At 44.6% G+C, this 12,157-nt stretch overlaps 1 protein-coding gene across 5 annotated transcripts in view; it reads left to right on the plus strand.

The window, feature by feature from the left end:
- The first annotated feature begins 5,116 nt into the window (after positions 1-5,116).
- The window catches only part of SHLD1 (shieldin complex subunit 1), a 121,536-nt gene continuing 114,495 nt past the window's right edge, over positions 5,117-12,157 (plus strand). Inside the window, exon 1 of one of the 5 annotated variants that reach the window (XM_054541557.2) lies at positions 5,117-5,292. The gene's annotated coding sequence lies outside the window, so the exon portion shown is untranslated. The remainder of the gene's footprint in view (positions 5,293-12,157) is intronic. The other 4 variants (XM_063720665.1, XM_054541561.2, XM_024239142.3 and 1 more) reach the window with 4 other exon arrangements.

Raw genomic sequence — 12,157 nt, forward strand, 5'->3', positions numbered from 1 at the left:
GGTGCTGAACAGCCTACAATGCACAGAACAACCCCTGTACAGTAAAGAATGATCTGGTCCAAAATGCCAATAGTGACAAGGCTGAGAAACCCTGCACTAAGGCAGCGGTTATCAAAGTGTGCTCCACAGACAGGTGGCACCAGCATCGCCCGGGAACTTGTTGGAAATGCAGATTCTTTGGTCTTATTCTAAACCTACTGAATCAGAAATTCTGGAGGTGGAAGCCAGTGACCTATGTTTTAATGAGCCCCCCAGGGGATTCTGGTGCACACTAATGTTTGAGAACCACTTAATTAAGGAATGGAAGGGATCTATCATTACAAATGGAGACAAATGTTCTGAAGGAAAAGGACTGTACCAATGCTACTCACAAAGTGGATCGGCAGCATCAGCATCATCAGACAGCTCATTAGAAATACAAATTATTGGCCAGGCACGGTGGCTCACGTCTGTAATCCCAGCACTTTGGCGGATCATGAGGTCAGGAGATCAAGACCATCCTGGCTAACACGGTGAAACCCTGTCTCTACTAAAAATACAAAAAATTAGCCGGGCATGGTGGCAGGCGTCTGTAGTCCCAGCTACGCGGGAGGCTGAGGCAGGAGAATGGCGTGAACCCGGGAGGCGGAGTTCACAGTGAGCTGAGATCGTGCCACTGCACTCCAGCCTGGGTGACAGAGCGAGGCTCCGTCTCAGAAAAAAAAGAAAAAGAAAAAAACAAATACAAATTATTGTGCCCCATCCTAGACCTACTCAATCAAGGGGTGGTGGGTAGGGACCAGATCAAGAAAACCACGGAGGGGGGTGTCATTCTAAGTAATTAAGACTTTACAGGCTGGGCGCAGTGGCTCACACCTATAATCCCATCAGTTTGGGAGGCTGAGGTGGGAGGATCATCTGAGGTCAGAAGTTCGAGACCAGTCTGGCCAGCATGGTAAAACCCCATCTCTACTATAAATACAAAAATTAGTCAGGCATGGTGGTGGACACCTGTAATCCCAGCTACTCTGAAGGCTAAGGCAGAAAAATTGCTTGAACCCAGGAGGCGGAGGTTGCAGTGAGCCAAAATTGTGCCACTGTACTCCAGCCTGGTGGACAGAGCAAGACTGTCTCAAAAAACAAAAAACAAAAACAAAACCCTAGAAGACAGGTGTTGTAGGGGAGAATGATGGAGATAAGGTTGTAGATAGGAAGATGGGAGGCTGAGGTACCTCATGCCTGAAAGCATCCATTTCTCCGGGTTGGCAGAGGTCAGAGAAGGAGGAAGACAATGGCTTTAGAAGATAGTGAAGGTTTAAAGCAGGCTTCATGGGACTGGAAGAGGGAGCTGACCAGGTACCAGTGCACAGTTAACCAAGGTACCAGGGTCTGCTTGAGGGTCAGTGGTCACGTACTTGGCCACTAACTGTGCAGCTGTGTAGTACTCAGCAGTCTGGATGGGGAGACTGGAAATATGATGGGCTCAATCTATCAATTTTCTCCAGATTTCATTCCCTGCAACACAGCTCCTCTTTTAATTCTTCTGATTGTATGCTGGGGCAGAGACTGTTACTTGAACCCTATTATTCATTCTAACTTAACTGGGCACGTGGCTTCCTTGAGTAAAGATCACATTTCCAAGCCTGTCTTCCAAGTTTGATGTGGTCACATGACGAAGTTCTGACTAAAAGGATATAACTGGAATTTTTGTACATGATTTGATTACCAGTCCTTAAAGGGGCAGGCATGACCATCATTCTTTCTTCCTGTTTCCCCCTGGCTGGAATGCAGACACAATGGCTTGAACTCAAGCAACTGCTTTGGGTCATGAAGGAGAAACCACGTGTTTAAATGGCAAAGCAACAAGATAGAAGAAATCTTAGTCTGGTATGATAATGAAGCCTGTAATCAGCACTGGACCAGCTGCCCCTGGTCCAGTGCTGATTTTTTTACACGAAGAAAAAATCTTCTACATGCACAAGTTTTCTGTTATATGTAACCGAAGCTAATCCGAAATTGTCTGTTCTCCCTGCTCTCATGGACAGCCTCACCTGAATTTATATTCTGTCAATTCCTGATGCCTATATCTTCCTCAACTCCCTGTTTCAGCTTCCTCTGGGTCTTTTTGAATACCTACCTCATGGTTTGAGCTGGCATCAGCTCTGCTTGTTCAAATCTCTGACCAAAGGCATACCAAATTTGCCTCTGGGGCATCTCTGTTTATATTTTACTTCTGATTAAATTGCAGTGGAAATCCCACAAATTATTTCTCACTGATTTTTGGTACTGCATCATTTTCATAGTGCTATATCAATAACTATGCCATCATGTTTTATAGAAGAAAATGTGTGAATTCCTTTATGTCTTGTGGATGGAAAAAGGTATTTCTAACTCAAAATTGAGATTAATCAATGCGATTATTTAAAAAGAAGAGGCCAGGCGTGGTGGCTCACACCTGTAATCCTAGCACTTTGGGAGGCCAAGGCAGACAGCTCACCTGAGGTCAGGAGTTTGAGACTAGGCTGGCCAACATGGTGAAACCCCATCTCTACTAAAAATACAAAAATTAGCTAGGCATGGTGGCAAGCACCTGTAATCCTAGCTACTCGGGAGGCTGAGGCAGAAGAATTGCTTCAACCTGGGAGGCCGAGGTTGTAGTCAGCCGAGATCGTGCCACTGCACTCCAGCCTGGGCGAGAAAGCAAGACTTCGTCTTAAAAAAAAAAAAAATCACACACACACACACACACATACACACAAAAAATAAAATGAAGAAACTTTTGCATGACAAAAAGTACAATAAGCAAACTAAAAAATAACCCCACCATAAACAAAGTCAAAAGACAGGTAAATGACTTGGAGGAAATAATTTGCAACATGTATTACATGTGTTATGGATAAAGGGATTAATCCCCTTATCTGTCTATTGAACAAGTTGAGAGGGAGAAATTGGCTGGAGAACAGAAAGGAAGAGAAGGGGAGGGAAAGAAAGAAAAGAGAAGAGAAGGAAGGGGAGAGGAGGGGAGGAGAGGAGAGGAGACGGAAGGGAAGAAAATGAACAGCGTGAGTATCTTGTGAACATGCTGGGACAGAGGATAGGGCATAGGAAGACAAAAAGGGACTGTCATCAACTTTGGTGCTAAACGAAGGGAAGGAGGAGCAAGTGGCCCAGATCTGGATGGGTTTGGATGTTTAATTGCATGAAGAAGCAAGTCAACAGCTGCGAAGGAGAAGAGGGAAATTTAAAATAATCCTGGTGGAGGAGAGGGGCCTGTATTTGGCTAAAAGACCAGACTCTGTTGAGTGAGTGCAGCTGTTGAGGATGAATTTACAAAGGAGTTGTTGTCCCTATGAGTGACTTTTCCCTGGCAGTTCTTGAGAATAGAGTTATTTGACTTTTTATTGTCTTCTCACGCAAAGGAGTCCCTTCTAATTTGACTTTGTCATTATGGGAACTTTTTCCTTACAGATCCATAAGGAGGAAAGAAATGAAGGGATGGTCAGCAAAAAGCAGTTTAATTACTATTAAAAATAGCATAGGCTGGGTGCGGTAGCTCACAACTATAATCCTAGCACTTTGGGAGGCTGAGGTGGGTGGATCACTTGAGGTCAGGAGTTCGTGACCATCCTGGCCAACATGGCAAAACCCTGTCTCTACTAAAAATGTAAAAATTATCTGGGCTTAGTGGCGTGCACCTGTAATCCCAGCTATTAGAGAGGCTGAGGCAGGAGAATAGCTTGAACCTGGGAGGCAGAGGTGGCAGTAAGCCGAGATCATGCCACTGCACTTCAGCCTGGGCAACAGAGCGAGACTCCATCTTAAAAAAAAAAAAAAAAGCATAGACAAGGCATGGTGGTTTATGCCTGTAATCCCAGCACTGTGGGAGCTTGGGGTGGGAGGGCTGCTTGAGCCCAGGAGTTCAAGACCAGTCTGGACAACACAGTGAAACTCCTTCTCTAGCTAGGCATGGTGGTACATGCCTTGTAGTCCCAGCTACTTGGTGGGGAGTGGGGAGGGAGAGTAGGGTGGACTGCTAAGGCAGGAAGATCACTTGATCCTGGGAGGTCAAGGCTGCAGTGAGCCATGATCGTGCCACTGCACTCCAGCCTGGGTGACAGAGTGAAATCCTGTCTCAAAATAAATAAATAAATAAGTACAAATTTTAAAAGTATGTTCAATTTATTAAGTTTGTCAAGTAAAACAAGTAAGCAACATCAGACACAGAGAGAGATATAAAAACTGAGAAGTTTCTGAAAGGGACATTAGGGACAACTGTTAGGGGAAGGTTGGTGGTAGGTTTTTCTTATCACCTTAATTCAGAGGACACTCTCACTACTTTTTGTAACATGGTTGGGTGACTAAGCCCTTGCTCAGAGTTCAAAGTCCTAATGCTATTAATGTCTGAAATGATTCTCTGAAGAGGGTGGGACGCAGATTGTCTACGTCTGAAGTGGCTGTGGATGCAGAAGATATCTAAACATTTGCAATTTGTTTGTTCCTTCTTTGCCACAACCCCACCCCCACTCCATGCAATCTGCAGATTAAATACACATGAATCATTTCCTGTTATGAAAATCTCCTCGGCTGGGTGCAGTGGCTCACGCCTGTAATCCCAGCACTTTGGGAGGCCAAGGCAGGCAGATCATGAGGTCAGGAGTTCGAGACCAGCTTAGCCAACATGGTGAAACCCCGTCTCTACTAAAGATACAAAAAGATTAGCCGGGCATGGTGGTGCTTGCCTGTAATCCCAGCTAATCGGGAGGCTGAGGCAGGAGAATCACTTGAACGCAGGAGGAGAAGGTTGCCGTGACTGAGATCACGCCATTGCACTTCAGCCTGGGCGACAGGGCAAGACTCCATCCACCACCCCCCCCCACACACACACACACAAAAAGAAAATCTCCTCATGCCCAGGCCTCATAAGAATGGCCTTGGGACTTAGGAGATGGTAGATTACATGCTAAGAGAATGTGAACATGGCTAAGTTATTTTGTAAAGGGGAAAAGGCATTAGGACCTTGGCATCCTTAATGAGAGCAGAATGCTGACTCATGCTCCATAGAAAAGATTAGCAAATCTGTAATGACAATATTATTTAAAAAAAAAAAAAAAAAAAAAAAGCCAGTCCTCTGGGGTTCAGAGGAAGGAAAAGTCTCAGATGTCCTGCCTGGAAAGCTGTCCGCATCTAAGTACTGCCAGAGCCCCAGCTCTGTGGGTCTGCAGGGCTGTGCACCAGAAGAGCGAAAAGCTGCCATGGAGTCACTGGTCTGCTTTGATGGGTAGCTGCTGTTTGCTGGGAAACTGCTGTTTTCAGGTAGGGAAGGATGTGATGTCAGGGGGAACCCAGCCAGAGTTGAGATTTCCTTGCTGTTGGAAGGTAGATTGTCAGCCTGGGCTTGTTTTCTGTGGGTTATGTTGACCTGGAAGTCTTCCAGCCCTTAGATCCATAGGGCTGGTTCTAGGCAAGAAGGTCTGTGTCTCCCTCCTGAGAAGCCTCCGATACCCCCTGACTCTGGGAGGGACTTCTAGGCATCATTCTAATAACCCAGCTTTAAACTTCTGCCCATGCAGAGGGCTGATGTGAAAGTATTTGCATTTTGAAGGGGGACTCCACAGGACTCTAAGAAATGCATTTTCTTTGGTTTGTTTTGAGATAGTCTTGCTCTGTTATCCAGGCTGGAGTGCAGTGGCACAATCTAGGCTCACTGCAACCTCCGCCTCCCAGGTTGAAGCAATTCTCCTGCCTCAACCTCCTGAGTAGCTGGGACTACAGGCGTGTGCCACCATGCCTGGCTAATTTTTTGTATTTTTTGGTAGAGATGGGGTTTCACCATGTTGGCCAGGCTGGTCTCCAACTACCGGCCTCAAGTGATCCACCTGCCTCGGCCTCCCAAAGTGCTGGGATTGCAGGTGTGAGCCACCGCATCTGGCCGGGAATGCATTTCTAATGGTGGAACTGCAAGTACATAGAGTGAAAAAGATACTTTCGGCAGGATGTTCTACCCTGCGCTGTTCAAATTACCTGTTAAATAGGAATCAGGTAATTTGTGGGTATTAGTGGGTAGCCACCCACTTCATCCTTTTGAGAGGCTGGCTCTGCCCTTTGGAACTTTAGAAACATCTGGCTCACCGTTTTTTTGAAAAGTATGCTGACTTAAGTCAGTTGCAAGGACTTACTGATAATGAGTATTTACAACCAGACACTATTAGTAGACAGCAGGTTAAGTGCTTTTCTCTTTCAGAGAAAAGGTCTTATTACCTCCTTTTTTTTTTTTTTTTTTTTTTTTTGAGACAGGGTCTCACTCTATTACCCAGGCTAGAGTGTTGTGGCATGGTGTCGGCTCACTGCAACCTCTACCTCTCAGGTTCAAGCAATTCTCCTGCCTCAGCCTCTCGAGTAGCTGAGCTTACAGGCACCCACCATCACACCCAGCTAATTTTTGTATTTTTAGTAGAGACCAGGTTTCCATGTTGGCCAGGCTGGCCTCGAACTCCTGACCTCAGGTGATCCACCCGCCTTGGCCTCCCAAAGTGCTGGGATTACAGGCGTGAGCCACCATGCCCGGCTACCTCCTTTTTATAGAACAAGAACAACAGGAGCTCCAGGAGCTGGTGCTGCGGCCTGCAGGAGACGTGAAGTTAGCACTTTGCCTCTCTCCTGAGTCTACATGGCCATCCACAACAAAGGAGGAAGCCAATTAAAGATAATAAGCCTAAGGAAAGCGATGTCTTCAGATTTTTATTTTCTACTTCAATTGAGTTGGGGCATCTGAGTTTCTTAATTACACATTTTTCTTTCATTTATGCTTTTATTAGTGATTTTCCATGGCTTGGCCTTTAAGAAAGCCACTTCAGCAACGAGGCACTCTGACACTGGGGTTGTTATAACACACATGAGGGATGCTTCTGAAACACACAGAGGATTTGGGTCACAGCTATCCAGTACAGGGTTGTCTGCTGTATCTATTTTAATGATTTAATAATTCATGAGTTCAACAGGCTCTGGTTCAATTTTTTTCTTCAATTAATACTAACTTTCAAATTATTTTCTGAGATTGGGAATAGTAATTGTTATTCCTTTTCAGATAATAGCACTCTTTGCAGTTTTTTTTTTTTTTGAGACAGAGTCTTGCTCTGTCACCCAGACTGGAGTGCAGTGGCATTATCTCGGCTCATGGCAACCTCCACCTCCCGGGTTCAAGCGATTCTCCTGCCTCAGCCTCCTGAGTAGCTGGGACTACAGGCACGTGCCACCATGCCAGGCTAATTTTTTGTATTTTTAGTAGAGACAGGGTTTCACCGTGTTAGCCAGGATGGTCTCGATCTCCTGACCTCGTGATCCGCCTGCCTCGGCCTCCCAAAGTGCTGGGAATACAGGTGTGAGCCACCACGCCCGACTCTTTGCGGTTTTAGTATTTTAGTATCTTTTTAGCCAGCTCTGCCACATATGAGCTCTGTCACGGCTTATCTATTAATACATCCTGTGCCTCAGTTTCTTCATCTGTAAAAGGGACATAATAATAGTATCTTTTTTTTTAAGAGGTGCTGGGGAATGAACCCAGGGAATAACAACATCTTAATCACAGCATTGTAGTGAAGAGTAAATAAAGAAATTCATGTAAATCATGCTCTTATTACAGTTCTGGAACACTCTACCAAGTTTAGCTATTATTAACATTATTATAATTGTTTTGAATCACAAAATTAGTATGTGCTTGTTATTAAAAAAAAAAAAAAGAAAAGTTCAGGCCGAGTGTAGTGGCTCATGCCTATAATCCCAGCACTTTGGGATACTCAGTTGGATTGCTGAGCTCAGGAGTTTGAGACCAGCCTGGACAACATGGTGAAACCCCATCTCAATAAAAAATACAAAAATTAGCTGTGCATAGTGGTGTGTGCCTGTAGTCCCAGCTTCTCAGAAGGCTGAGGTGAGATGATCACTTGAGCCTGGGAGGCGGAGGTTGCAGTGAGCCAAGATCGTGCCACTGCACTCTGACCTGGGTGACAGAGTAAGACTCTGTCCCCCACAAAAAAAAAAAAAAAAAAAAATGCGAGGCACTGTGGCTCATGCTTGTAATCCTAGCAATTTGGGAGGCTGAGGCAAGAGGATCATTTGAGGTCAGGAGTTCAAGACCAGCCTGGCTTGGCCAACATGGTGAAACCCTGTCCTACTAAGAAGTACAAAAAAATGAGCCGGGCATGGTGGTGCGCACCTGTAATCCCAGCTACTCAAGAGGCTGAGGCAAGAAAATAGGTTGAATCCAAGAGGCAGAGGTTGCAATGAGCCAAGATCAAGCCACTGCACTCCAGCCTGGGTGACAGAATGAGACCCTGTCTCAAAAAAATAAAAAAATTCAAAACAATCCAAAACATAGAGGTTTATAAAGTAAGAAATGATAGCGTCCTCTCTTGACCCAGCCCCACCCAATCCTGCTTTCTGGAGATAACCACTGTATTTGGACCACAGTCTTTCCAGGCATATTCATGCAATGTCTTGGAACTTTGCCTGTCCCATCTAACAAATTGACCATGACATCTCTCCACAGCAGCTCTGCGGGAAGCACCTCTTTACATAATATGGGTATGATCTGACCTTGCCTGATTTGTATGTGGCTCCAGTATGTGTTTACAGCGTCTTTCACATTACTATGTAGTTAAACCCTCCTTCTTTTCCTTAGACCTACTGGGTTTTGTCTAATGCTTTTAAAGACCTTTGCAGTCAGGAGCATTGAGAAATACACTTGCCAGGATTGGAAAATGAAGAGGTCCGGTGTGGTGGCCGGTAATCCCATCATTTTGGGAGGCTGAGGCAGGAGGATTGCTTGAGCCCAGGAGTTTGAAACTAGCCTAGGCAACATAGTGAGACCTCGCCTCTACAAAAAATGAAAAAAAAAGAAAATCAGCTGGGCATGGTGACGTACTCCTGTAATCCTAGCTGCTCAGGTGTGTTAGGTGATAGATCACTTGAGCCCAGGAGGTTGAGGCTGCAGTGAGCTCTAATCATGCCACTGCATTCCAGCCTGGGCAACAGAGTGAGACCCTATCTGGAAAAAAAAAAATCCACTCAAAGGTATTTGTCAAAAAAACAAGTGGATATTCAAAAAGAGAAAAAAAACTGAGTGATTGTTATATGTTTGACAGTGAGATGTTTCTATTAATATGCTTTTTAAGTTGAAAGATAAAGTTGTATGTATTTACCATGTACAACATGATGTTTTAAAATACACATACATTATGGAATGACTAAATCTAGCTAATTAACATAGTTTTCACTTTTGTGGTAAGAACACTTCACATCTACCCTCTTAGCATTTTCCAAGAATACAGTGTATTATTGACTATCACCACCACAATGTATAACAGATCTCTTGAAGTTATTCCTCCTATTTAACTGGAATTTTGGCCATCATTTCTCCAGACTGTCCTCCTCACAACTACCTCATCTCCTGGTAACCACCATTTTACTTTCTCTCTCTCTTTTTTTTTTTATTTTTATTTTTTGAGACAGAGTGTAGCTTTGTCACTCAGGCTGGAGTGCAGTGGCACAGTCTTGGCTCACTGCAGCCTCCGCCTCCCAGGTTCAAGTGATTCTCCTGCCTCAGCCTCCCAAGTAGCTGGGATTACAGGTGCGTGCCACCATGCCCAGCTAATTTTTGTATTTTTAGTAGAGACAGGGTTTCACCATGTTGGCCAGGCTGGTCTCCAACTCCAGACTTCGGGCGATCCGCCCGCTTCAGCCTCCCAAAGTACTGGGATTACAGGCATGAGCCCCCACGCCCAGCCCACCATTTTACTCTCTACCTCCACAAGATCAACATTTTTGGTTTCTACATTTAAGTGAGATCATACAGTATTTGTCTTTCTGTGACCAGCTTATTTCACTTAACATAATGTCCTCTAGGTTCACTGCATGTTGTTGCAAATGACAGGAGTTTTCTTTTATGGCTAAATAGTATTCCATTGTTTGTATATACCACATTTTCTTTATCAGTTTATCCATTGATGAACACTTAGACTGATTTCTTTCTTCCTTTCTTTCTTTCTTTTTTTTTTTTTTTTTTGAGACAGAGTCTCACTCTGTTGCCCAGGCTGGAGTGCAGAGGCATGATCTTGGCTCACGACAACCTCCACCTCCCGGGTTCAAGTGATTCTCCTGCCTCAGCCTCTTGAGTAGCTGGGATTACAGGCATGCACCAACACACTCGGCTAATTTTTGTATTTTTAGTACAGAAGGGGTTTCACCATGTTGGCCAGGCTGGTCTCAAACTCCTTACCACAAGTGTTCCATCCACCGTGGCCTCCCAGAGTGCTGGGATTACAGGTGTGAGCCACCGTGCCCAGCCTGGTCAATTTCATGTCTTGGCTATTGTGACTAGTGATGCAAAGAACATGGGAGTGCAGATATCTTTATGAGGTAGTGATTTCTTTTCCTTTGGATATATACCTGGTAGTGGGATTGCTGGATCTTATGATAGTTCTCTTTTTAATTTTTTGAGGATTTTCTATAATGTTTTCCAAAATGACTGTACTACTTTACATTCTCACCTACAGGTACAAGGGTTCCCTTTTCCATCCTCACCAGCACTTGTTACCTCTTGTCTTTTTTTGTCTTTCTTTTTCTTTTTTTTTTGAGATGGAGTCTTGCTGTTGTTGCCTGGGCTAGAGTGCAATGGCATAATCTTGGCTCACTTCAACCTCGGCCTCCTGGGTTCAAGCAATTCTCCTGCCTCAGCCTCCCGAGTAGATGAGATTACAGGTGCCCGTCACCACTCCTGGCTAATTTTTGTATTTTTAGTAGAGATAGGGTTTCACCATGTTGGCCAGGCTGGTCTCAAACTCCAGACCTCATGTGATCCACCTGCCTATGCCTCCCAAAGTGCTGGGATTACAGGCATGAGCCACTGCACCAGCCCGGACTACAGTTTGTCTTTTTGATAACAACTATTCTAACCGGTGTGAGGTAATATCTCACTGTGGTTTTAATTTGCTTTTCCTTGATTATTAATGATGTTGAACTTTTTTCATACATCTATTGGCCATTTGTATGTCTTCTTTGGAGAAATGTCTATTCTGATCCTTTGCCCATTTTAAAATCAGGTCATTTGTTTCCTTGCCATTAAGTTGTTTGAATTCCTTATGTGTTTTGGATATTAGCTCCTTATTAGATGCATAGTTTGCAAATATTTTCTCCCATTCTGTAGGTTGTCTCTTCACTTTGTGGTTTGCTGTGCAGAAGCTTTTAGGTTGATGTAATCCCATTTGTCTATTTTTGCTTTTGTTGCCCATGCTTTTGGATTCACTTCAAAGAGTCATTGCCCAGGCCAGGCGTGGTGGCTCGTGCCTGTAATCCAAGCACTTTGAGAGGCTGAAGGAGGTGGATCACTTGAGGTCAGGAGTTTGAGACCAGCCTGGCCAACATGGTGAAACACCCTCTCTACAATATACAAAAAATACCAGGGCATGGTGGCACACACCTGTAGTTCCAGCTATTAGGGAGGCAGAGACAGGAGAAACGCTTGAAACTCAGGAGGGGGAGGTGGCAGTGAGCCAAGATTGTACACTGCACTTCAGCCTGGATGACAGAATGAGACTCTAGCTCAAAAAAAAAAAAAAAAAAAAAAAAAACACACAAAAAAAACTTGAAGATAGGCCACATGATAAGCACATAAAAATCTTTATCACTGGCCGTGCACAGTGGCTCACATCTGTAATCTTAGCACTTTGGGAGGCTGAGGCAGGTGGATCACAAGGTCAGGAGTTCGAGACTAGCCTGGCCAACATGGTGAAACCCCGTCTCTACTAAAAATACAAAAATTAGCTGGGCATGGTGGTAGACGCCTGTAATCCCAGCTACTCGGGAGGCTGAGGCACAGAATTGCTTGAACCCAGGAGGCAGAGGTTGCAGTGAGCTGAGAGTGTGCCACTGTACTCCAGCCTGGGTGACAAAGCAAGATTCCATCTCAAAAAAAAAAAAAAAATTAGCCGGGCGTGGTGGCACATGCCTGTAATCCCAGCTGCTAGGGAGGCTGAGGCAGGAGAATCACTTGAACCCGAAAGGTGGAGGTTGCAGTGAGCCGAGATTGCGCCATTGCACTCCAGCCTGGGCAACAAGAGCAAAATTTCATCTTTAAAAAAAAAAAAGTCTTTATCACCATATTGTACATACTGATTTCTAAGCA

Source organism: Pongo abelii, chromosome 21 (genome assembly GCF_028885655.2).
Source record: "Pongo abelii isolate AG06213 chromosome 21, NHGRI_mPonAbe1-v2.0_pri, whole genome shotgun sequence".
Classification (NCBI taxonomy): Eukaryota; Metazoa; Chordata; class Mammalia; order Primates; family Hominidae; genus Pongo; species Pongo abelii.